Below are 26,983 nucleotides of genomic sequence, written 5' to 3'. Positions count from 1 at the left end.
TATAAATGACAATATTATTATTACGACTTAGCCAAAAGGAAAGATTTATAAACTATAAAGAATTTTACCTCATGCAAAATTGTAATTTCTTTAATAAGACATTAACTATATTTTCTGAGGCCCTCCAAGTACCTACACATCCAAAATGTGGCCCTGCAAAGGGTTTGAGTTTAAGACCACTGCCCTAGAGGAAAGGAGGGACAGGGGAGATATGATTCCGACGTTCAAATACTTGAAGGGTATTAACGTAGAACAAAATCTTTTTCAGAGAAAGGAAAATGGTAAAACCAGAGGACATAATTTGAGGTTGAGGGAATGTTAGGAAGTTCTACTTTACGGAGATGATGGTGGATGCCTGGAATGCGCTCCCAAGATAGGTGGTGGAGAGTAAAACTCTGAGTTCAAAGAAGCGTGGGATGAGCACAGAGGATCTAGAATCAGAAAATAATATTAAAAATTGAACTAAGGCCAGTACTGGGCAGACTTGCACAGTCTGTGTCTGTATATGGCCATTTGGTAGAGGATGGACTGGGGAGGGCTTCAATGGTTGGGAGGGTGTAGATGGTCTGGAGTAGGTTTTAACGGAGATTTTGGCAGTTGGAACCCAAGCTCAGTACCGGGTAGAGCTTTGGATTCTTGCCCAGAAATAACTAAGAAAAAATAAAAAAATTTAAATTGAATCAGGTTGGGCAGACTGGATGGACCATTTGGGTCTTTATCTGCTGTCATCTACTATGTTACTATGTTACAATATAATCTTTTGTGTTTAAAAGTGTGTATTTTGCTAGTCTTTTCTGTGTGTGTGTGTGTGTGTGTGTGTGTGTGTGTGTGAGAGAGAGATGCTGGTTCAAGCCCCAGAGGAGTAATGGGAAGTTGAATTAATAACAATGATAGCCAAGAGTGGTTGCATATAAAGGTATATTTTAAATATTATGTATATATAGAAATAGACTTTTACAAATACAGAGTATAAGGTATAGTTAGATTTAGAGCTGGTTCTATGCTTTTTGAATAAGAGAGAAAAGGCAGGTTTTTCCTGTGTGTCTCTGAATAGGTGAGATGTGAAGGGAAAGAAAGAAGGCAGAGAAGGAGATAAGCAAGAGTCCAGAGAGAAAAAGGAGGTGGAGGTCTTGTCTGTATTTATATGTTTTAAGTCTTGTTCTAAAATTAGCATCTATTGTTGTTAAGTACATATTTTCCATCATCTTTCTCTGCCTTAATTTAGTACTTGTTTGAGACAATGGTCCTTAATTGATAAGGAAGGTGTGATACACTTGCAGGAATGGTAGATATGATCAGTCTGTCTGGCTTCTTTTCTTCCATTCAAGTACTAAAGTCAACATATCTTCATGAGAAATCCAGGCTGGCTGGATACTCAAGATATGTGTATTCTGGGCAGGGGATTTTAGGATCTAGCTGCATTAACAATCCAGAGTCAGATTGTTCAATATGATATCCCAGAGTCCTTTGCTGATATTCTGGTCAGGCCAACAGAAATGCTGACAGTAATGTAAGTTTGACAGCCACTTTTGGTGCTGCGTCTTCTGCTGGCCACTTCAGTATATAGAGGTCTAGCTGGCTGGCTGGCCAGATGAGGGAAAGCTGTAGAGATGCTGGACCTAGGCATGGGGAGAGGAGAGGAAGGAAGAGAGGGTTCAGTTGTAGTTGGCCCCATACATTGAATGGTCCTGGGCATTTTGCAAGTCTCACTCAAACCGCTTTGATCCTTTTGGGCTGTATATGTGATATATAAAGATTTTAATAAACATAAACATGGTAGCTATGCCCCTTCCTCAAAAGAAAAACATTATGCTGGGTTACTCCCTTGACAGACCACATCTGTGCAATCTGAAGATATTCTATCTGATATTCAGCACTATTTAACTGGCCAGGAACAGCTTCTGGCATGTTAACTAGCACCTTGCCAGCTAAGTACTAATACCCAGGTAGACACTGAATATTAGTAGTTAGTGAGCTAGGCCAGTCACTAATATTCATTGGCTGATCAGCTAAGTTTAGCAAGCCAGATAGACCCACATAAATAGCAAGTTTGTCTTTGGCCACTATAATTTAACCAGTCAGCCAATGAATATCTGCTTAATCAGCTATGTCAAAAGCAGCCCCCCCCCCCCTTGGATATGGCTCAGCATTAAATTTCTAGACAGGAGGCAGCCCAGACAGCCAGGCTGGATTCTACCATCTGCAAATGGGACCCTTTGTAACTGTATCCTCACCATCTTTGAAGATTCCTGTGGCAGGGCACAGTGATGGCTTGCAGCTGGTCTTGCAGGTATCCTAGTCCTTCAGTGCCCTTGCAGTTTGATGCCTAGCAGTAGTTCCATAAGACTACCCTTGTGGTTCAGAAATGCCATGTTGCAAGAGGCAGACACTAGGGCAGGAGCAAGAAGAGATCCTCCATTCAGGTAAGCAGCCCTAGAAGTGGAGGAGATGAGAGCATGCCAGGAAGAGGAAGCAGCAAAGCTTGACATCCCCAAAGTTGTTGGATCCATGTACACTAGAAGGCGTAAGTTAGTGCTGGTTTGTGATTCCTTTCTGAGGGGTACAGAAGCGTCCAGCTGCAGACCAGACATGATGTCCCAAGAGGTGTGCTGTCTGCCAGGTGCCAAAATCCAAGATGTTATGGAGAACTTGCCGAGACTCATCAAGCTTAATGACTGCTCATCCATGCTGGCATTGATTCGGCAAGGTACCCCTCCAAATGTATCAAAAATGACTTCATGGTTCTTGGAGAGAAGGTGGCACAGTCAGGTATGCAGGTGGTATTCTCATCAATTCTCCCTGTCAAGGGTAAAGGCCAAGGCAGAGAAGCTCAAATCCTGGAGATGAATGAGTGGCTGCATGGATGGTGTCATCGAGAGCATTTCAGCTTCCTGGATCATGGGATGATTTTCCATGGGCTGCTGAGCAGGAATGGTGTGCATCTATCAAAGAAGGGAAGAAGTGTCTTCAGCTGCAGACTGGCTAACCTACTAAAGATGGCTTTTTAATCACCCTTCTGGTAAATGTGGATCTCCTAGGTAAAACCTACTGCTGGTGAGTAACATTTTAGATAATTATTGAAATTATCTTGTTACTACAGATTTTTCCTTGAGATACACTTCAATACTTAGATGGCATAAATGGGCATGAGGCAAATCCCTTTCATTTGAAAGGAAGCTCCAGAATGAGAAGGCATTGGATGAAGTTAAGAAATGATAGGCTCAGGAAAAAGCTAAAGAAATACTTTTTTACAGAAAGGGTGTTAGATGCACTGAATAGTCTCCTGGTAGAGGTGGTGGAGACAAAGATTGTGTCTGAGTTCAAGAAAATGTGGGACAGGCACGTGGGATCTCTTAGGGAGAGGAGGAGATAGTGGATGCTGTAGATGGGCAGATTAGATGGGCCAGGGGAGCTCAGAATGGTTTACAGGAATTTATTCAGGTACTCAAGCATTTTTCCCAGTCAGTCCCAGCAGGCTCACACTCTATCTACTCTTCTTGGGTCAATGGGGGAATTAAGTGACTTGCTCAGGATCACAAGGAACAGCATAGGTTTGAACCTACAACCTAAGGATGCTGAGACTGTAGCTTTAACCACTGCACCACTCTAGAAATCAAAATGTAGAAATGGGAGCCAAAAATAGGACAATAAAGCCATTGTGACATCACCGATGAGGCTGGCTCTTAGGCATTGGTGGAATGAGGCATTATGATGTCACAATACCAGCTCTGGTTATCAGAGGCTGAAACTTTTCACACTATTTATTTATTCAGTTTTCTATACCGTTCTCCCAGGGGAGCTCAGAATGGTTTACATGAAATTTTTCAGGTATTCAAGCATTTTTCCCTGTCTGTCCCAGTGGGCTCACAATCTATCTAATGTACCTAAGGCAATGGGGGGGATTAAGTGACTTGCCCAGGGTCACAAGGAGCAGCGTGGGTTTGAACCCACAACCTCAGGGTGCTGAGGCTGTAGCTTTAACCACTGCAACACTCGCTCCCCCATGAGGTTAGTGGACAACATTCAGTATTTTAAATAACTTTTGAAAACATTCCTATTTGTGGAAGCTTTTTTTAAAAATAGATGTGAAGCACTGTTTAATGAGAGCAGTAGATGCAAGATGTGGAATTTTATACTATGTTAGTGATTGCTATTCTGTTATCGATTTTATGGTAATATATAGAAATAAAACAAAAAAACAAAGGCAATAAGGTAATACCTTTTTTTATTGGACTAACTCAATGTATTTTATGATGAGCTCTTGAAGGTAACCTTTCTTCTTTTATCTATGTGTTATTGTAAACTGCTTGGGTTTCAGGCGGGATAAAATATTTTTTAAATAAATACACCTACACATATAAATAACATTGATCTGGCTATGCATTCTGTAAGCATACGCCAACCTTTTATTAATGTGTACTTTACAGGTAGCTGTTCACATGTGAGGCATTTGGGTGAAGCATGGGCAGAGTATGTACACTGGCATAGTAAAGGGGGATGGTTGAGGGCCTCCCCAGGTGTCGATTCGGCAAGGTTGCCAATACCTCCCTTTTATCCCTTCCATACTTCTTCAAACCTTTACCAACCATGAGCATCATCTCTTACCTGCTGCTCACCCTGGCCTCATCCCTCCCTCTGACATCACTTCCTGTTCGTGGTAAGGCTTTTTTTTTTTTTCTGTGATAAGCACGCTTAATGTAGCCAGACTTTTTAACCACAGAGAAATCCAAACGTCAAAGGACAGAAAGTAACACTCGGATCTTGAAGTTAGGAGACAAAACGCAACTTGAATGCAGTAGTGTCCGTATGTAGTTGACTGTTTTGCTTTGTCCTGGGACCTCTTCTTTAATCCATCTCCATTTCTTTTCTTGGCACACTAATCTCCTCCCACAGCTTCTGGTACCATCTCTATGCTGATGACTCACAAGCCTACAAGTGGATCGATTTTTCACTCCGTCGAAAATTACAAAGACTAGGGAACACTCGATGAAGTTACAGGGAAGTGCTCTTAAAACCAATAGGAGGAAATATTTTTCACTCAGAGAATAGTTAAGCTCTGGAACGCGTTGCCAGAGGATGTGGTAAGAGCACATGGAGTAGCTGGTTTTAAGAAAGGTTTGGACAAGTTCCTGGAGGAAAGGTCCATAGTCTGTTATTGAGAAAGACACGGGGGAAGCCACTGCTTGCCCTATATTGGTAGCATGGAATATTGCTACACCTTGAGTTTTGGCCAGGTACTAGTGACCTGGATTGGCCACCGTGAGAACAGGCTACTGGGTTTGATGGGCCACTGGTCTGACCCAGTAAGGCTATTCTTATGTACCTCTACACCTAAAATTTCTATGGCAATCCAAGCCCAAAACTCGGATTACCTGTCTGGCATTGCTACATGGATGTCTTGCCGCCATCTAAAGTTAAACATGACCAAGACTGAACTCCTTATTTTTCCTCCTAAACCTTTCCTGCTTCTCCTCCCTATGTTTTCTATTTTGGTGGATAATGCTCTCATCGGCTCACAACCTCGGGGGTCATCTTCGACTTGTCTCCGTCCCTCTCTTTCCATATCCAACAAACCATCAAAGCTTGTCATTTCTTTCTACACAACGTTGCTAAAATCCAGAGTTTCCTTTCTGGGCACGCTGAGTCACCTCTCCACCGAATTAATGCAATTCTCACAGACCTCTCGCTTACCCACCTCTCCCCCCTTCAGTCTGTTCAGAATTCTGCTACACACCTCGTATTTTTGCCAGTGTCGTTATGCTCATGTCGCCCCTCTCCTCAAGTTGTTTCATTGGCTCCCTGTTCACTTCTGCATACTGTCACAATCCCAGCCCTAGAGCTAGGCTTTTTCCAGATAGGAGTCTACAGAACACAAGTATAAAACTGAAAAGAGCTGACCAAAATAGTAGCTCTACCACAGGCAGGCAGTCAGACTCTGATTGCAGTGGGAAAGCCCAAGAACAGGAACCCTGGGAGGAGTGGGATCACTTTGACAGCAGTTCTAGTGCACCCAAGGTAACTCCCAGAAGGGCTCAGTCCAGGAGACAAGCTCCTGGCACTGGGAGCACTCACCTGCTGAGGCTAATTAAAGAACAAGAAAGAGCTCAGCAGAAGCAGCAGTTTGCCCTTCCCCCACACAGGTCAGGGCGGGGCTGGTTCAGAGCAAGGCAATTAGAGCCAGGTAAAGCTAGAACAGTCAGTCCTGAGCCAGGAGAGCAAGGAGACATAGGAACTGGTGCTCCTGAACACAAGCAGGGAAATGAAATTGAAATGGAGGATGTGGAGGCTTTCCCTGAAGTAAGCCAGCCAGGCTGTCCTCAAACAGTGGAGGGTATGGACACTTCCCTGGAAGCAAAAGAAGTGTGCATGGAGGAAAGCTAAGCTTGATTTTTTCTTCTGTTTCCTTTTGAATCATTGGATGTTTGAAGGAAGGGACTTGTGCTGGCCGTGTGAGCACTACAAGTCTCACTGTTAAGAAACGGCGCCCTGTTCTTTGGACTTTGAATTGGGCTTTGATTTTTGTTTTTCCCTGTTTGTGAAAGACTCTACCACTGAGGGTGATAGAGGGGTAGTGATCTTTTTGTGGTTGGGATCGTAAGGCCAGATTGGCAAGTTTTGTATTGTGGATTCGGTAGCTCCCCCCCCCCCCCCCCCACCAGCTGCTGGAGTTGGTAGAAGAAGCCTGATCAAAACCAGGCAAACCAGTGTGCTTTGTGGGAACTAATGAACTTTGATGAAAGACTGAGCAAAGTTTTCATTATTGTTTCTTTGTTTTTTTTAATCTTTGAAGTAAAACTGCTCAGTACCGTTTTGTACTTACCTTGAGGAAAGGGTTGGTGCAGTCTTTTGCAAGACCAATTTTCTGTTTGCAAGCTATTTTGTTTGCAACCTGGAACTGTGGCAGCATTGCTGAATGAAGCCTTGTTGGAGCATTAAAGCCTCTTTTGTTTGAGAAACACTTTATAATCCTGACTTTTATTGTGTCACCTATATTACCTTATCCAGCAAGGCCTTCAACCTGTGAAGGCACGCCAGGAATTGTATTTGTGCGCACTGCCCGGTAGCTAACCCCAAAACCTGGTATCGGCAGCGCTACAATACACCTCAAACTCCTCTTACCTGTAGCTCCTCAATATCTCTCCTCCCTCATCTCCCCCTATTCCCCACCCTAGGAACGCCATTCTTTGGGTAAGTCTCTTTGTCTGTACTTTTCTCTACTGCCAACTCCTGACTCTGCCCCCTTCAACCTTGCTGCACCGTATGCCTGGAACAACTTGCCTTAATCAGTACGCCAGGCTTCATCTCTGGTGGTATTCACTTTTTCGAAGTGTTTAGGTCCTAATCCTTCCAACTTGTAATACACCACATCTGTTTCTCATTCCCTCTGTAGTCCCTACCCTCTTTACCTTGTCATCTTTTTATATTTCCCTTAATGAGCAGTATATATTGATCCACCCCTGTGCCCTGTGTGTCTGTCATAATTAGATTGTAAACTCTTTCGAGCAGGGACCGTCTTTTGCGTGCCATCTGGTAGCGCTAGAGAAATAATAAATAGTCGTAGTAGTAAAAATGATTCAACTTAGCAAAACGGCAGAAGACACAAACTCAGAAGTCTCCAAACTCACTCTGCTATACCGTTTCTCGCTTCTCTAATCTGCTATCAGAATGAAGAGCTCGGTTCCCAACAAGGGGAATGGTAGCGTGTTGTGTGTTTATACAGAGGTAGAAATGCATTTTCCTGAAGTGGCTGGACTTGGAAGCTCCTGATACCACGTTATGACAGACTCAGATGATTCTTTTGTTGTCCTGGGAACATTGGGACATTTCAGATTTTTCCACTTTGCGGAGAGAGCGATTTACGGCTGTCTGGGAGCCTTTCTGGAATACGATGACTCCTGTGGCCAGAAGTCGTATTTTAAATTGTTGAGTGTATTAGCTGCAGTCCCATTCTCTGTATTATGTATTGTGTTTACTTTTTTGGATTTGGTGTTGGGAACTCCGGACTTGGGGGGTTGGGGGTGGATGGGGGTATTTTCCTCAAAACTTGTTTGGAGTCATAGTAACATAGTAGATGACGGCAGATAAAGACCCGAATGGTCCATCCAGTCTGCCCAACCTGATTCAATTTAAAAAATTTTTTCTTCTTAGCTATTTCTGGGCAAGAATCCAAAGCTTTACCCGGTACTGTGCTTGGGTTCCAACTGCCGAAATCTCTGTTAAGACTTACTCCAGCCCATCTACACCCTCCCAGCCATTGAAGCCCTCCCCTGCCCATCCTCCACCAAACGGCCATACACAGACACAGACCGTGCAAGTCTGCCCAGTACTGGCCTAGTTCAATATTTAATATTATTTTCTGATTCTAAATCTTCTGTGTTCATCCCACGCTTCTTTGAACTCAGTCACAGTTTTACTCTCCACCACCTCTCTCGGGAGCGCATTCCAGGCATCCATCACCCTCTCCATAAACTAGAATTTCCTAACATTGCCTTTGAATCTACCACCCCTCAACCTCAAATTATGTCCTCTGGTTTTACCATTTTCCTTTCTCTGGAAAAGATTTTGTTCTACATTAATACCCTTCAAGTATTTGAACGTCTGAATCATATCTCCCCTGTCTCTCCTTTCCTCTAGGGTATACATATTCAGGGCTTCCAGTCTCTCCTCATACGTCTTCTGGCGCAAGCCTCCTATCATTTTCGTCGCCCTCCTCTGGACCGCCTCAAGTCCTATTTCTCTGGCTGAATTTTGTAATCTGTGTTCTATTGTTGGCTCTAATAAAAATCATTTGACTATACAGAGGTGGAAAGGCTGCCATTGTGGATCCGCCAATGTAACATGGGCCATGATAAACTAGCGCATGGTAACACATTTATAAATGTATAAAAATAAATAAACTCACCAAAATGACTTGTGATACTGATTTATAATGAGGGTAAGAAAAGCCTCAGACAGAGAGCTACCACCTTACTAGCTGTGAAACAGGTAACAACCAAACACATTGTCACATTGTTAGTATTTATGTTCTATAGTTCCAAGATAATAATGCAGTATATAGTCTCATTAAACAGTGTTTTTATTGTACTTTTGTGAATAGGCCTTAAATCCCATTTTATGTAGGACATAAAATTTTTACTGAATTGCACGCTGAAACCTCAAGAACATAAGGATTGCCCTACTGGGTCAGACCAAAGAACATAAGAACATAAGCAATGCCTCTGCTGGGTCAGACCTAAGGTCCATCAAGCCCAGGATCCTGTTTCCAACAGTGGCCAATCCAGGTCCCAAGAACCTGGCAAGATCCCAAGTAGTAAAACAGATTTTGTGCTGCTTATCCTAGGAATAAGCAGTGGATTTCCTCAAGCCATTCCTCAATAATGACCTATGGGCTTAAGGAAATTATCCAAGCCTTTTTAAATCCCTGCTAAGCTAACTGATTTCACTACATTCTCCGGCAACAAATTCCAGAGTTTAATTACACATGTGAAGAAATATTTTCTCCAGTTTGTTTTAAATCTACTACTTAATAGCTTTATCACATTACCCCTAGTTCTAGTATTTTTGGAAAGCGTGATCAAGCGATTCACTTCTACCCTTTCCACTGCACTCAGTATTTTATAGACCTCTATCATATCACCCCTGAGCCGTCTCTTCTTCAAGCTGAAGAGCACTAGCCGCTTTAGCCTCTCCTCATAGGGAAGTTGTCCCATCCCCTTTATCATTTTCATCGCCCTTCTCTGTACCTTTTCTAATTCCGCTCTATCTGTTTTGAGATACTGTAACCAGAAGTGCACACAATATTCAAGTTGCAGCCATACCATAGAGCGATTCAAGGGCATTATTACATTTTCATCTTTGTTTTCCATTCCTTTCCTGATAAATCCTAGTGTTCTATTTGCTTTCTTAGCCGCTGCCACACATTGAGCTGAGGGTTTGAACGTATCCTCAACAATGATACCTAGATCCTGTTCCAGGGCAGCGACTCCTAACCTAGAACCCAGCATCATGTAGATATCAGAAGAACATAAGAATTGCCGCTGCTGGGTCAGACCAGTGGTCCATCCTGCCCAGCAGTCCGCTCAAGCGGCCGCCCCCAGCTCGAAGACCAGTGCTCTAAATGAATCCAATCTCACCTGCGTACGTCCCAGTTTAGCAGGAACTTGTCTAGCTTAGTCTTGAAACCCTGGAGGGTGTTTTCCCCTACAACAGCCTCCAGAAGAGCGTTCCAGCTCTCCACCACTCTCTGGATGAAGAAGAACATCTATCCCCTTTCAACTTTAGAGAGTGCCCTCTCATTCTCTCTATCTTGAAGAGGGTGAACAACCTGCCCTTATCTATTAAGTCTATTCCCTTTGAAGGGACACGTATCAGTATCTTGGTAGTTTTCCATAGAATGTTTAAAGCTGTAAGAAAACCAGACCCTGTTTGTCTTTCCTTCTTTGAAAATAGTACAAGGACATTTATGTTTGAAAAGATATGTTCTTAACTTGTTGTGAAGTGAATTCAATTGTTTTTATAAGCCGTATTTGCAAACAGCTTTAGATTAGGGGCTCTGCTGGTCAAGGCTTTTCTGACCTTTTGGACTCCAGTCTTGAGATAGAAAAAATGCTGATGTGTTTAAAGTTTCATGTGACCTGTGTCCATATATGGTTTGTGTTTACGTCACATGCTGACACATGCTGACAACACTGATTCATTTAGAATGATATAAAAGATGTGAAGCTCACAATAAAATTGGACATGTTTTGGAGATCATTTCTTGCCTCTACAATATGTCCCCAGGTGCACCTGTCTTCCAAATAGCAGAGAAAGTATGGGGCAGGAATTGGGACCTAATCCTTTTCAGTTGGGCGCTCGTCCGGGATGGGCAGATGATATCACCAATATTTTGTGAGTATTTCTGAATTTTTTCTGTTCTTTAATACTCACTGGGTAGTGGTGACCTGTACCCACCCTTTATTTTAAGTTCAAGCTTTGGGTTCTATTATGGAGTTTTTTGGGAAAAATCTCAGGGTACTTTCGGTAAGCGCCCCTCGTGAATATAAGCAGCTGCCATTCTTTCGGGAAGAATGAAATTATTTATAGAACCCCCCTGCCCACTCTGTCATTTGTGAGGTTAAAACTTTTATAGAGTATAAGATTTTATTGTCTCTTATTACTGTACCTCGCTTATAAGGTAAGATAAGCAAATATTTTTGCATTGTTATATTGTTTTTGTAATGAGTCATAAAGGCACTTAGGATTCTCCCCCTCCTAGACAGATGAGACTTGTACGGCTGTGTGTGTATGACATTCTTCCTTCAGCTCACATCTTTCTGTGTCACCAACCCTTTCCCGTATACGTTTGCACTGTTTAACAATGAGGTAGGACGTGCTGTTATGTGGAATGAATTGAAAGTGCCGTTTGAATCAGTTTAAGATCTTTCCTTCGCAGCTTGTACACAAGCAGCTTTCATTATCAGGCTCCGTGCATGAATGCTTTTGTCCCTCCCCCCAGACTTCCCGGTTTTTGGGCTTTCATTGACAATGTTGTATTTCATGGACCCCCTATAGTGTTTCTTTGAAGTTACTCATTCTTGTTTTTATCAAGCAGTATGGTGAGATTCCACTGCTTGTCACTTGTCTTTTCTCCGGCATTATCATAACCCACCATCTCTTCTTACAATACGCCCATCGCTCTTGTTGTCAAAGCTGATGGCATTCCCCGTTTCATCCTAGACTTTAGGGCTGTTCTCTTATGTTTCTTCCTCTCCTCCATTCCACCGGCAGCCAATGCTTTTTTTTCTGTCATTGTCCTACAGAATGTTTTATTTTAGTCCCTGTTGGTGAGGCTTTTCAGCTCTTTTTTGCCTTCACCTTTATGCAACAGTATACCTGGTGTGGAATGCCCCAGGGCTATGTTGATCCCCCTGTGGTGTTCTTCATTGTCCTCCGGACTATTCTACAGTCATGTACTGCCCCTCATGGTCCTGTCCTCATTCTGTACCTCTTTTTGTGTTCCATAATTCAGGAGACCTGTCAGGCTGATAGTTTGCACCTTTTACAATGGTTGTCTGTGTGTGGTCACAAGGTGTCACAAAATAAACTGCACTGGTGTAAATCTGAAGTGAAATACCTGGGTTTTGTCCTGTCTCATGGTCAGAGGAAAATCTGCACTTTCCGCATTGCTGCTGTTCTGGGTCTGCCACGCCTAGCTACCAAGAAAGACATGCTTACTTTTCTTGATATGATTGGTCACTGCCGCCAATGGATCTCTGCTTGTTCCTTCTATGACCAGATTCTGAGACAGACCCTGGTTTCTGAAATGACTGCTCTTATCAGATGGGCTCATGAAATGTTGGACATTTGAGATGTGCTTTGGTTTCTAGCTCAGGTCTGGGTTCTCCTGCTTATGCCCATATGTTTTATCTCTTTTTTTGGGACTATTGTAACACCATGAAGGGAGAACATGGCGGTAAGTTACGCTCTGTTGCCTTTTTTTCTATAGTCACTCCTGTTCAAGAAAGCCCTAGCTGCTTGTGCTATGGTGGTAGAGATGGTTACTCCTCTGATCCTTGGTCACCCCACTACCCTTCACACTTTTCACGATGTACAAGCCCTTCTTTTAAATGGGCTCCTGGGTATCACAGGTGAATATTCTCTTCCTCTCTTTTTTCACAGCTTCAGCCCTTTGTTACCCCCCCTCTGAACTTGATGCCTGGCTTTTGGCAGGTGCCCAAAGCCGCCCTTTTGGACGGACATTGGTGCAAAGAGGGGAAACCCTGGATACCAGCTGCTAGCTCTCCCTTATTCATTGCCCAATATCATGGTATTGGTTATCGTAGTGCTCGCTCGACATTTTAACTTCTTGCTAGTGATATTTTCACTCTTGACCTTTTGCTCCTTGATACAGAGATATATAGCTCGATAATTACAGCTGGCACTTTGTGACTTGAAAAACAAATTGGAAAACACAATTCCTTTCTTTTGTTTTAGCTGAAATTAGGATGTTGCTAATTTAAAATGTTTTTTCCGGATGTATACATAGCCATCCCAGATCAGTTTTGGCACAGATATTTCTAATATTTTCCAAGGGTCCTCTTTATCACTGCAGAGATAGAGACGCTCCAAAGAGACATTAGCTTTATGCCTGTTTCCAAATATGAGATGGTTATGATATACATTATTGTTTCTTTGTTTTGTTTTTTTATATCAATGTGTTTATTCGCAGAGTTAAATTCAGCCCTGCACACTTGACAGATGGAGTAATAGCTCCACGCTTAAAACTTTATGTTTTGTCTGTGTCATGTCTATTTTTTTTAGTTTAGTGGGTACCCCAGGATACATAACATTGGCCATTTCTAGAACTCTTTTTCCACTTCTTACTAGCCTAACTGTGCAATGTTCTTTTACTTTTAGCTTTCATATTCTGAATGAAGTTTAGTTAAGGGTTATATGTTTAAGAAAAAGTTTTACTTTATACAGCGTTTATATATATATATATATATATATATATATATATATATATATATATATATATATATATATATGTTACTGACTCACGTTGGGGGATAAGTGTGCATTCTGGGGAGCGGTAGGGTGGAATATTGATACTGACTGGGCTTATAAACCAGAAATACTCTGAAAAAAGGTGGACCAAAATGGTAAATCTCTGCTTACTCGTATGACCCTTCATAATGTTTGAAACTGTTATAGGAAAAGTGTTCCTGCACAAATTATTAAGCTTTCTCTTACTATTGACAACCCTAGACCTACTGATGAAGTTATGGACATGTGGTTTAAGGGTGGGTCTAGCTATCCGACCCATCAGTTTTTCTTACGGGATCCATCTACCTCCACTCATCCTCTCCCGCCATTTTGTGGGGGCCCCAAAAATACTAACCCACTGGCCCCTACATTCAATAAACTTACTGACATGATGGCTATTTCCAATCCCACTTTTGAAGATACTATGGCTGTTGAGATAGGGTTTTCAGAACGTAACCTTTGGTTAGAATGGATGAAATTCACTGCTGATCAACATAAGAGTAATTGTTACATATGTGCTCAAGCTAGACCCCATCTAGGAATAGTACCTCTGGACCTCCCTCCTGGTATCCAACCATGCTTTTTTGGGTTATTTACCAATATCTCCTCTAATTTTACCGATCCCCTTTGTGCGCTGTGGCGTTCTAAATACCCTTTGCTGCCAGGACAGCAAAAGCTTGATATTGCCGTTACCATTTATAAGGGTAATTACACGTGTCATGTTTCTAATCTGACACAGGGTAGTTTTGTAGGTAATTTACCCCCAGGTTATTGTTATGTCTTGGCTCATAGGTATGCTCCATTGTTGCTGCATCAGATTTTCAACCTAGGTGATATTTACTGGCTTTATGGAGACTTTTGGCTCCCTGTTAAGCTACCTAGCCAGTGGATAGGCCAGTGCACTTTAGCTAAGGTTATCATGCTCCTGCATATTCTTTCTGAAAGGCATTCTTCCTATTCACATGGTTTTTCCTCTTTTCTGTCTCGATATAAATCTGATCACATGTATACATAGATGCTATAGGGGTCCCAAGAGGGGACCCAGATGAATTTAAGGCCCGAGCTCAGGTTAAGGCTGGGTTTGAGTTCCTTATTCCCTTTATTACTATTAATAAGAATGTTGATTGGATTAATTAAATTTATTATAATCAGCGACGCTTTGTGAACTACTCTAGGGACGCCTTGCAAGGTATTACTGATCAATTAGGCTCCACTTCCCAGACGGTTTTCAAAATCGTATGGTCCTAGATATGATTCTAGCTGAGAATTCTATTAAATTCTTCCTAGTACTTTAAGCTGTTGTACTTTTATTTCTGACAATATAGGTTCTACTATGGCCATTCAGAAATTAGCAGACCTCTTTGCTGAGCTCAAATGTAACTTTGATTTATCTAATTCTTGGGATCAGCACTTTAGTTGAATGCAGGGTTGGGTAAAAGACCTTTTTATTGTTATAATCTCTATTATTATCTGCACTCTTGTCTTTGACTGCTCATGTACTGTGTTATTCGTATTACAGCTCCTAAAAAAAAAACCCTCCTCGAGAGACATATCTAGAGTATCACTCCCTTCCAGCTCATGCTGTGTATTTATAACGTCATTTTCATGACGTAAGAGGGGATTGAAGGGACACGTATCAGTATCTTGGTAGTTTTCCATAGAATGTTTAAAGCTGTAAGAAAACCAGACCCTGTTTGTCTTTCCTTCTTTGAAAATAGTACAAGGACATTTATGTTTGAAAAGATATGTTCTTAACTTGTTGTGAAGTGAATTCAATTGTTTTTATAAGCCGTATTTGCAAACAGCTTTAGATTAGGGGCTCTGCTGGTCAAGGCTTTTCTGACCTTTTGGACTCCAGTCTTGAGATAGAAAAAATGCTGATGTGTTTAAAGTTTCATGTGACCTGTGTCCATATATGGTTTGTGTTTACGTCACATGCTGACACATGCTGACAACACTGATTCATTTAGAATGATATAAAAGATGTGAAGCTCACAATAAAATTGGACATGTTTTGGAGATCATTTCTTGCCTCTACAATATGTCCCCAGGTGCACCTGTCTTCCAAATGGCAGAGAAAGTATGGGGCAGGAATTGGGACCTAATCCTCTTCACCCTTCAGTAAATTGAATGTTTCAATCATGTCCCCTCTCAGTCTTCTCTTTTCAAGGGAGAAGAGGCCTAGTTTCTCTAATCTTTCACTGTACGGCAGCTCCTCCAGCCCCTTAACCATTTTGTTTGCTCTTCTCTGGACCCTTTCGAGTAGTACCATGTCCTTCTTCATGTACGGCGACCAGTGCTGGACGCAGTACTCCAGGTGAGGGCGCACCATGGCCCGGTACAGCGGCATGATAACCTTCTCCGATCTGTTTGTGATCCCCTTCTTTATCATTCTTAGCATTCTGTTCGCCCAGGTGAAAGCCTGGCTCTTCACCCAAACCTTTAATTCATAGGGTGATTGACTGACTACACACTTATTCCGCTCCAGGATTAGCTTGCTATACACATTGTAATTAAATCAGTTCCTTATATCTTGTTTAACTGTATAATCAACTTGCCTTGAGTTTAGCCTTCCATCTGTTTATCCCAAATGACTCTGAACCACCCATCTTGTCCCCATCTAATAACAGCACTTGGCCCCTTGGCTTAAGGAAAAGCTGTATATACAGAAAAGCATTAGTGTCATACCTATGTTATTTGAATGTTCTGATGTGTACTGGCCACCCAGCCATGGCAACAGAGCAGTGGGGCACCTTACAGAGCACTGCTGTGAACTTCACATAAAGGGTGCCAGATAAACATCTCACCAGAACTCCCATATAGGTTATAGTGAGCCCTGCCCCAAACACTCCCAAAACCCACTATACCCATCTGTCTACAACCCCAATAGCCCTTATGGCTGCAGGTGGCACCTATTTGACAGTAGAGTAGAGTTTTGGGGGTTTTTGGGGGGGAGGGGTTGGTGGCCTCACATTTTCCACCATGAATTTAGTGGTCAGAGTAGTTTATGGGACTTGCTACTCCTCTCTATGGTTCACTAGCCCACCCACCAGGCTACTTAAGACACCTATGTGCAGCTCCACTAGGCTTTCCTATACCAAGTTCTGATGTTCTGGAGACGGGTATGTACTTTTTAATTCTGACCTTTGCGCATGTAAGGGGGTCAGTGAACACTGGGGTAATTGGGGGGGGGGGTCTTTACTTTGTCTCTGCGATGGTTATCTGGTTACTTTGGATACTTTTTTGGCACTTATACCTGGTGGGTTTTTTTTTTATTATTTATGTATAATAATAATAATAATTTATTTTCTTATATACCGCCCCACCATCGGTTCTGGGTGGTTCACAACAAGGAATAAAACTGAGCAATTCAGCAAAGAAAATACAATTTCAAAAGGACAATACATCATGAGCAATCAAATACAGCAAAGAATAATATACTATTTAAAAATTTCCTAAAAACTAATAAGAAGGCATATTAAAAAAGGCTACCTACATTAATTTCTTCTAAAATCTAGTTCAACTTTAGTTAAAATACAATTTAAAATCATCATTCTGGTTTTATCAAAAAGATATATGTTTTTAAAGATTTCCTAAATGAAATATAAGAATAAGTTTGAGCGATCAGCGGGTGTAACCAGGAATTCATCCAATGTCCTGTCTAGAAAAGTTTTATAACGGCAGGGCCTAGGGGCAGGGAAGACAAAATTACCTGAGTTTCTGGTATCTTTTGCTGAACAAGACAGTTTCAAGTAAGAAACCAAATAGGATGGCATTTTTCAATAACATATCAGGTATCCACTTGTACAGAAAGGTAAAGTTAAGCAGAAAATACAATACAATACAAATTATAATCTACTATCATAAGAAAGTATAGCTTAACTTCAACTCAAGTCCTCATTAAGAATCCAAGAGGTAGAATCAGCGAGAATATAATAAAAACAAACAAACAAGTAATTATATTATCAAACAAATCAAAAACAAACAAATCAAAAAAATCAAACAAATCAGAGTACTCATATTTCCCCTCCTTTTTTCAGGCGAGCTGCTGACAAGAAGGTTGTCAGTTGGCTAGGATCAAAGAAAACATATTTTTGCATTTGATACAATATCAAACATTTACATGGGTGACGAAGGAAAAAAGTCGCCCCAAGTGCAATAACACCTGGCTTTTAACATCAAGAATTTGCATCGACGTTTTTGTGTATCTCGTGACAGATCTGGAAACATTTGTGTTTTATGCCCAATAAATTTTTTCTGTTTATTTTTAAAGAAGAGTCTTAATAGCCAATTCTTATCTGGTGCTAAGCCGACTGTAAGAAGAAGTGTTGCCACTTCCCTGTCCGAGAATTCCAACATCGTAAAAATATTAAGCAATTGTTGATCATCTTCCTTTAATTTTTCTTCCCTTTTGATAGGTAAGTAATACACTTGGGTGAGAGGTGGTAACAATTCCTCTGAAATTTCTAACGCCTCCATCATGTAACATTTCAACATGTCTCGAGGAGTTACTGCCGCAATTTTTTAAATCTTCTAAATCAACTTTGAGATTCGTAATATCAGTTTCTTGAGTATTAATCTTATGCTCCAGCTGAAGCAGCTGGGGCTTAATTGATTTAGCTAAATCCGCCACAAGATCCCAAATAGCCTCAAGAGTTACCTCTTGGGGTTTCTTTAGTGTAAAGGAAAGTTTTTTAGGGTCAAAATTCTCACCAACCAAAGTTTCCTCCTGACTGGCACTCATAGAAACATAGAAATAGACGGCAGATAAGGGCCATGGCCCATCCAGTCTGCCCACCCTAATGACCCTCCCCTACCTTTACTCTGTGAATAGATCCCACTTGTTGATCCCATTTGGCCTTAAAATCAGGCATGTTGCTGGCCTCAATCACCCGAAGTGGAAGGCTATTCCAGCGATCAACCACCCTTTCAGTGAAAAATAATTTCCTGGTGTCACCTCGTAGTTTCCCGCCCCTGATTTTCCACGGATGCCCTCTTGTTGCCGCGGGTCCCTTAAAAAAGAAGATATCTTCCTCCGTCTCGATGTGGCCCGTGAGATACTTGAACGTCTCGATCATGTCCCCCCTCTCTCTGCGCTCCTCGAGCGAGTATAGCTGTAATTTGTCTAACCGTTCTTCGTACGGGAGATCCTTGAGTCCCGAGATCATCCGAGTGGCCATTCTCTGAACCGACTCCAGTCTCAGCACATCCTTGCGATAATGCGGCCTCCAGAATTGCACACAGTATTCCAGGTGGGGCCTCACCATGGATCTATACAATGGCATAATGACTTCCGGCTTACGGCTGACGAAACCCCTGCATATGCAACCTATGATCTGTCTTGCCTTGGATGAAGCCTGCTCCACCTGACTGGCAGCCTTCATGTCCTCACTGACGATCACCCCCAAGTCTCGTTCTGCTACCGTTCTAGTTAGGATCTCACCATTAAGGGTATAAGTCTTGCATGGATTTTGGCTGCCTAGGTGCATAACTTTGCATTTTTTGGCATTGAAGCTGAGTTGCCAGATCCTAGACCAGCGCTCTAGTAGGAGTAGGCTGTGCATCAAACCGCAGTGTTGACAGATCCCCAGGCTCCAAAGGGTCCAGCTCCATGTTCCCCTCAATGTTTTCAATGGCCTCTGGAGAGAGTCCGACACCGCCTTCCGGTGGCTTCTCCACCTGCGGGGAGCTGGTAGTCTGAGGAGGAGGGGGAGGTACTCTGGCGTCGAGATTCAGGGTGGTTTCCAGGTCCAGGGAGAACGCCTCCATCTCACCACGAGCATCTCCAGCAGGCGTGCCGACGCTCCCATGATATCCTGCATTTGGTGCAGAAGCTCCTCAATATTGCCAGAATTGGCCGGGCCAGATCACCGCGAGGCTCCAGCGGCACCGGGGCCTCTCTGTTTTGGCATAGTTGCAGGTAATTATCTTTTTTGTTGACGGCAATAAGCCCTCGGTAGCGAAGCATTCAGCTAACAGGTCCATCCGCCATCTTGGATGCGAGCCTCATACATGTTTTCACATCGTCTAACTCACAACGTCTAAGTTTCGTCCAGGATGTCTAGTAAAACATTCGATTATACCTGCAGGACGTCTAACTCACAGTCGGTCCACATCCCGCCCAAATACCACCCTGACCACCCCCTTTCAGCTCTCGGTGTACAGCGGTATTCAGAGGCATAAGAAATCCTGTTACATGTCCAGAAAGTCCGTTTGGTTATCAGCACTTGAACGTCCTGTCTATTAGGACATCAAAGTGCTGACTTAGGTGGGTTTTTAAATGTTTTAAAGTTTTAGTGATGAGCCCCACAGCATATAACATGCTTTAGGAAATAAAATTAAATCGCATTACATAGCATTAAAAAAAGGAATGTTAACAAAGCCTCCTGTATAAGAAAAGAAAAAAGCAATGAATTTCCTATAAGCCCACAATATGAGACGGGAAACCCAAAGGAAATGAGGCTTACGTTACCACAAATGATTATACAATCAAATATAACTGTTGACCTAGGGCAGGGATAGGCAATTCCGGTCCTCGAGAGCCGGAGCCAGGTCAGGTTTTCAAATGTATCTCACACAAATTTATTGTGGATATCCTGAAAACCTGACCTGGCTCCGGCTCTCGCGGACCGGAATTGCCTACCCCTGACCTAGACAATTACTTTTTATCTAACTAAGGGGTCCTTTTTATTAAGGCGCGCTAAACAATTTAGCGCGCGCTAAATGCTAAGACAAACATAGGAATATAATGGACGTCTTAGCATTCAGCGCGCGCAAATCTTTAGCATGTGGTAAATCGGTTAGCACACCTGAATAAAAGGACCCCTAAGTCTCAATACTTGTATCCCCCCCTATCCGATATTGGAATCTGTACGGGCCGCTTATTACCAAGAAAAGCCTTAAGTTGTTTCGGATCATCGAAAATTCAGAAAAGATTCCAAAAGGAATTAAACATTTGCAAGGAAAACGCAGAAAGCAATGAGCGCCCAAAGGTAAAACTCGTGGGCGCGATCCTAAAAATTGTTTCCGCTTCTCTTGAATATCTACATAAATATCTGGAAACATCCAAACCCCGCAAAAATATCTTTCAAATGCAAACCAGCGCTCTTTCGGGGGGGAATTTTTTCCCCCCCCCCTCAAGAACTGTAGGCTAAAATGGAAAAAGCACGCTGGCTGCTCCACTAATTCTCAAATCCATTTGTGTGGCACAACATGAACAGCTGGTGCACAGCGGGGTAAGTGTTAGGTACTTGTTCAGAGACAGAAGTGTGAGACCGTCAAAAGCTAACCCTTAACCAGCGGGTCACAACCTGCAGGAGAAATGCAACAGAAAACATGTAATTCTGAGGTCGCAGTAAAGGTCGCAATCCTGTTGATACTGGTGGGAGTGTTGAACTCTCCAGCAAGGCAGAACTGAAAAGCCGAAGCTAAAGGCAGCGTCTGGCACTTCAGTCTGTCTGGCGATGCTACCTGTAATAATAGCTCAAGCTGATTCTGTATCACATTTATAAAAAGGATGTGAAGAATGCTATTGCCTGAGTCAGATATTTCATGGTAGCAGCTTGTCTTTGTTCTTTATTTTCATACTAAAATCAAGAGTCTTAAAGACTTTATTTATTTATACCGTTCTCCCAGGAGAACTCAGAATGGTTTACATGAGTTTATTCAGGTACTCTAGAAGTTTTCCCTGTCTGTGCTGGTGAGTTCACAATCTATCTAATGTACCTGGGGCAATGCGGGGGATTAAGTGACTTGCCCAGGGTCACAAGGAGCAGCAGGGGTTTGAACCCACAACCTCAGGGTGCTGAGGCCGTAGCTATAACCACTGCGCCACTCTAGAAATCAAAACGTAGCAAAAGTGAGCCAAGTAAAGGACAATGAAGCCATTGTGACATCACTCATGAGGTTGGCTCTTAGGTATTGGTGGAATGAGGCATTATGATGTCACAATACCAGCTCTGGTTATCAGAGGCTGAAACTTTTCACACTATTTATTTATTCAATGTTCTATGCTGTTCTCCCAGGGAAGCTCAGAATGGTTTACATGGATTTATTCAGGTACTCAAGCATTATTCCCTGTCTGTCCCCGCAGGCTCACAATCTGTCTAATATATCTGGGGCAAAGGGGGGGATTAAGTGTCTTGCCCAGGGTCACAAGGAGCAGAATGGGTTTGAACCCACAACCTCAGGCTGAGGCTGTAGCTTTAATCACTGCGCCACACTCTCCCCTTGCCCCTCCCCCCCTTTTACAAAGCCACACGAGGCTTTTTTTTATTGCCAGCCGCAGCAGTATTAGCTCCGATGCTCAGGAATTATGTGAGCGTCCGAGCTAATACCGCTGTGGCCGACGATAAAAGAGCCTAATGTGGCTTTGTAAAAGGGGGTTATCTAGTTTCTACGGGTTCCTCTTATTAAGGTGCGCTAACCGATTTAGCGCGCACTCAAGAGTAGCATGCGCTAAATACTAAAGCATCAATTATTTTCGATGGGCACCTTGGCATTTAGCGCGTGGTAAATCAGTTAGTGCACCTTAATAAAAAGGCCCCTGCATTTGGTAATGTACCACACCAGAGGTAATAACGTTTGAATGCACTTTACCTTAAGCACATTTTTACCCAAGATGAAAGGAAAATGAAGAGGGAATTTAAGGGAATGATCGTACAAACTAAAACCTGGATCATGTCTCACAGAATAGATATCTGATGGTCTGATATAAATTATCCTGCGCCCACTTCCTGTTTGTTTGAGCCTTTGTGGGCATCCAAAGGCCTGTAGCAACCCTAAAGGCTGAATCTCTGTCGCTCTCAGTTCCTGCGAGTGAAGTCTGCTAATATTTTTGTTTGCTTCAACCTAATGGGCCTTTTTATAAAACTACAACAAAATGACAAAATGGTCTTTCCTGCATTTTGCTGGGGTAAAATGGCTGACTTTTCGGAATTTTCCACATTTTCCTATTATTACATGGCTATTAGTGCATGAGCCGAGCCCCCTCCCCACCACCACCTACAAGGGTGCTGAAAGGTTCTCAGCCCAACCAAGTAGGGAATGACATGGAGTCATGCAACTTACAAGTTATTCTACAGACTTGTTTGTTTATTTCTCACCCACCCTTATCCAGGGCGAGTTACATATTAACATGCAAAATAAAAGATTTACATTTATCGTACAAGACACTTCAGAGACAAACTATAACAAATTACATACTTACATATCAAATCAAATTACATATATCATACACGTCGCATCATCGACGAAAACCCACACATACATCAAAATATAAAATTCCATAAAGCCTCAATAACAGACATCAAAAATTCACCCCTAAGTTCAACACACTTGGCACAATTGTGTCTGAAGCTTCTGTAACCCTTCCAAAAAGCATTCTAATGTCTGGTCACTGAAATACTGCTCTGCTGCTGCAATCACCTCCGAATCACCTAGAGGAAAGGAGAGACAGGGGAGATATGATTCAGACGTTCAAATACTTGAAGGGTATTAAAGTAGAACAAAATCTTTTCCAGAGAAAGGAAAATGGTAAAACCAGAGGACATAATTTGAGGTTGAGGGGTGGTAGACTCAGGGGCAATGTTAGGAAATTCTACTTTACGGAGAAGGTGGTGGATGCCTGGAATGCGCTCCCGAGAGAGGTGGTGGAGAGTAAAACTGTGACTGAGTTCAAAGAAGCGTGGGATGAACACAGAAGATTTAGAATCAGAAAATAATATTAAATATTGAACTAGGCCAGTTACTGGGCAGACTTGCACGGTCTGTGTATGGCCGTTTGGTGGAGGATGGGCAGGGGAGGGCTTCAATGGCTGGGAGGGTGTAGATGGGCTGGAGTAAGTCTTTAACAGAGATTTCGGCAGTTGGAACCCAAGCACAGCACCGGGTAAAGCTTTGGATTCTTGCCCAGAAATAGCTAAGAAGAAAAAATTTAAAAAAAAAAAAAAAATTTAAATTGAATCAGTTTGGGCAGACTGGATGGACCATTCGGGTCTTTATCTGCCGTCATCTACTATGTTACTATGTATGTTACTATGTTACTATGAATCACTCAAAAACTGTTGCCCATTCAAACTCTTTTTAAGGTTTGGAAACCGAAAATAGTCGGGAAAAGATCTGGTGAGTAGGGTAGATGGTCTACGCACCGAAACCCCAAATGTGTCAAAACATCCATTGTTTTTGCCAGCCTTGTGAGCAGATGCATTGTCTTGCAAAAAGAGAACTCCTTTCCACAGCTTCCCTCTCCTTTTTTCTTTCAATGCCTCCTTTAATTGGAAGACAGTCAGTCATTACAACACCTTCCTGATCTCAAAACACTGCGGTGATGACTCTTTCCTGCTGACTTTTGGGTCTTGAATTTCCTTGGCCTTGGAGAACCTGAGTGCTGGCATTGCATGGACTGTTGTTTTGTCTCAAGTTCATAGTGGTGCAATCATGTTTCATCAACAGTAACTAGTTGTTTCAAAAAAAGTTGGCACCGGCTAACTGAAAATGCTGCAAAATAAACTTGGAAGTGTTCACGCAATGTCGTTTCTCGTCAGCATTCAAACATTTGGGCACCCACTCAGCTGACATTTTCTGCTTACCCAGCTGCTCATGGATTAGACATCCAACATGTTCCCTGGATATCTGTAGTGTCTCAGCAATTGTTTTAGCTGATATTTGCCGATCTGCCAAAATCAGATCAAGGACATGGTCAACAATTTCAGGAGTTGGCAGCGTCTGAGGTCTCCCAGACATAAGAACATAAGAATTGCCGTTGCTGGGTCAGACCAGTGGTCCATCCTGCCCAGCAGTCCGCTCACGCAGCGGCCCTCAGGTCAAAGACCAGCACCCTAAACGAGTCCAGCCTCACCTGCGTACATTCCAGTGTAGCAGGAACTTGTCCAACTTTGTCTTGAAACCTTGGAGGGTGTTTTCCCCTATGACAGACTCCGGAAGAGCGTTCCAGTTTTCTACCACTCTCTGGGTGAAGAACTTCCTTACGTTTGTACGGAATCTATCCCCTTTCAACTTTAGAGAGTGTCCTCTCATTCTCCCTACCTTGGAGAGGGTGAACCACCTGTCCTTACCTACTAAGTCTATCCCCTTCAGTACCTTGCTGCATCTTTGGTCTCAAAATCTCCATGTGAAGGTTTGAACACCACTTCTTCACTCTGGAATATGATGCGCATTTGTCACTCAATGTTTGTGTCATACATTCATGAATTTCCTTTTAGAGTTTTCTTTTGCAGGCACAGGAACTTCATTATGGCTCGGAGTTCTACACTTGAAAATTCCAAATGTTTCATTGACATGGTTCAATTAATCATCTGAAACAATGTCAAAACACAGCATTACGATTCTACAAATTGCACTTTGCAAAAAATAAAATTGCACATTTTTTTTTAGCTACAGTGGCAAAATAGCGCTCAGAATTTTTAAAGTTGGTTGGGCTGAGAACTTTTCTTCATATTTTGTGGACGATAGGGACTTGGGCGTTAAACCTGCGCTAATCGATGACAGCTTGGCAATGACGATGCGCTAACTGATTTGGATAAATGCACCTACAGTACTTTCTTCCCCCAAATATGCCCCGTACGCTCCAAAATAAATTTTATTATTTAGCCTTCGAGGTCTCATTGGTCTTATTGGATAAAATACGAAAATAACATGACTTCTGCTGAAATAACCCTTCTTAACAGCAGCAAACATTCATGAATTCACCCCTTAGTGCGAACTAACAATTTGCTCAAGCTAAATGCTAAGAATCCTATAGGTATAACGGACTGAATTCCATATAGTGTCTAAAAATTTGGCACCAAAAGAAACAATTAAATCCATTGTAACAGAGTGTATGAAACCCTGCCACTTCTCTGGCTGGGCACTGCTGCTCAAACTCAGAATAAACCTCAGGAAAACCCGGCACTCGCCCTCCTGGCTAAATTGGCTCACAAGCACAGCAGCACTGAGAAAGAGGTTCTTCCAGGAAGGGGGGAGGGGAGAAAAGTGGAAAACCAGGAAGTGACACAGGGGAACTTAAAAGGCGTAGCCAGACCCAAGAGGAGAGGAAACCTAGGAGATAGAGAAGCTAGTTGAAGGGCCTGGCACAGACAGAGTTCTTAGGAGGTAAGACTCTACTGCTTTAAAAAAAAAAAAAAAAAAAAACCCTATCTTTGTTCTAGTGCCTGCTAAGACCTGGGACCAACTGCTGCGTGTTTCGTGTCACGCCCTATGGAGAATAGGGCTTGTGTTTGGGAAAAGGCTACTGTTTTCTTTTGAAAAACACAAACTTAGAGGAGCTTATGAAGAAACAGGCTCTGCACTACTGTGGAATTAAAGTTTGTTTGTTTTCCTTGAATGCCCAGTGTGGGCTGTCTGTCCGTCTGTGCAACCCTTCTCCTGTGCAAGCTGCCCCACTCTATCACACCCTATTCTATAAATGGTGCCTAAAGTTAAGTGTGGTTTATAGAATAGGATTTATGCCCTTGAGCTGTGCCTAGTTTTAAACACAACCGTTTTCACCAATGGAAATGGTGCAAATCCTCAGAGATAAAGTTAGGCACTGTTCTATAATTTTACGAGGTCTGTTCAAAAAGTTCCAGGACTGATTTAATAACTTCACGCTAGAGCGCTGCTCAATGAGGTTGCACATAATGAAAAGTAGCCGATCGTGAAAACACACTTTCACAAAAACTGCTGTAGCTCATAGACGAAGACAGAGATCAACAAACATTAAAAAAAGGAGATTACTTCTGAGGTTTCAAGCTACTCAATACCATCTTAAAAGAACTTCCCATTGGCGCACAATTCAAACTGTCCTGAAGATTTTTGAACAGACCTCGTACACATAAATATGAATGTTCCCAATCTACCCATGACCCTCCCATTTTTGTGCCCCCTTCTTGGCACCGTGTGCAAAATTTAAGCACAGATCGCACAACTATTGGGTATATGCCCAAATTTGTGCATGCAACTCAAAGTACCATATACAGAATTTTCAGTCCCCCCCCTACAAAGCCACATTAGGCTTTTTTATTGCCAGCCATGGCAGTATTAAGAACATAAGAACATAACAATAGCTTTACTGGGTCAGACCAATGGCCCATCGAGCCCAGTAACCTGTTCTCACGGTGGCCAATCCAGGTCGCTAGTACCTGGCCAAAACCCAAAGAGTAGCAACATTCCATTATCTCAGAGTAAGTAAGATTCCGGAACCCCAAAGAGTAGCAACATTCCATGCAGAATCCCCAAAGACTAGCAAGATTCTAGAATCCCAAAGAGTAGCAACATTCTGTGCTACCGATCCAGGGCAATCAGAAGCTTCCCCCATGTCTTAATAACAGACTATGGATTTTTCCTCCAGAAATTTGTCCAAACCTTTCTTAAAACCAGCTACGCTATCCACTCTTACCACAACCTCTGGCAACGTGCTCCAGAGCTTAACTATTCTCTAAGTGAAAAAATATTTCCT

At 42.5% G+C, this 26,983-nt stretch overlaps 1 protein-coding gene across 5 annotated transcripts in view; it reads right to left on the bottom strand.

The window, feature by feature from the left end:
• Positions 1-26,983, bottom strand: part of SORCS3 (sortilin related VPS10 domain containing receptor 3) — a 1,299,528-nt gene that overhangs the window by 380,695 nt on the left and 891,850 nt on the right. The window lies entirely within an intron of this gene.

This window comes from Geotrypetes seraphini, chromosome 4 (assembly GCF_902459505.1).
Source record: "Geotrypetes seraphini chromosome 4, aGeoSer1.1, whole genome shotgun sequence".
Classification (NCBI taxonomy): Eukaryota; Metazoa; Chordata; class Amphibia; order Gymnophiona; family Dermophiidae; genus Geotrypetes; species Geotrypetes seraphini.
Note: the sequence above shows the minus strand (reverse complement) of the source record. Positions and strands in the feature narration are given on the sequence as shown.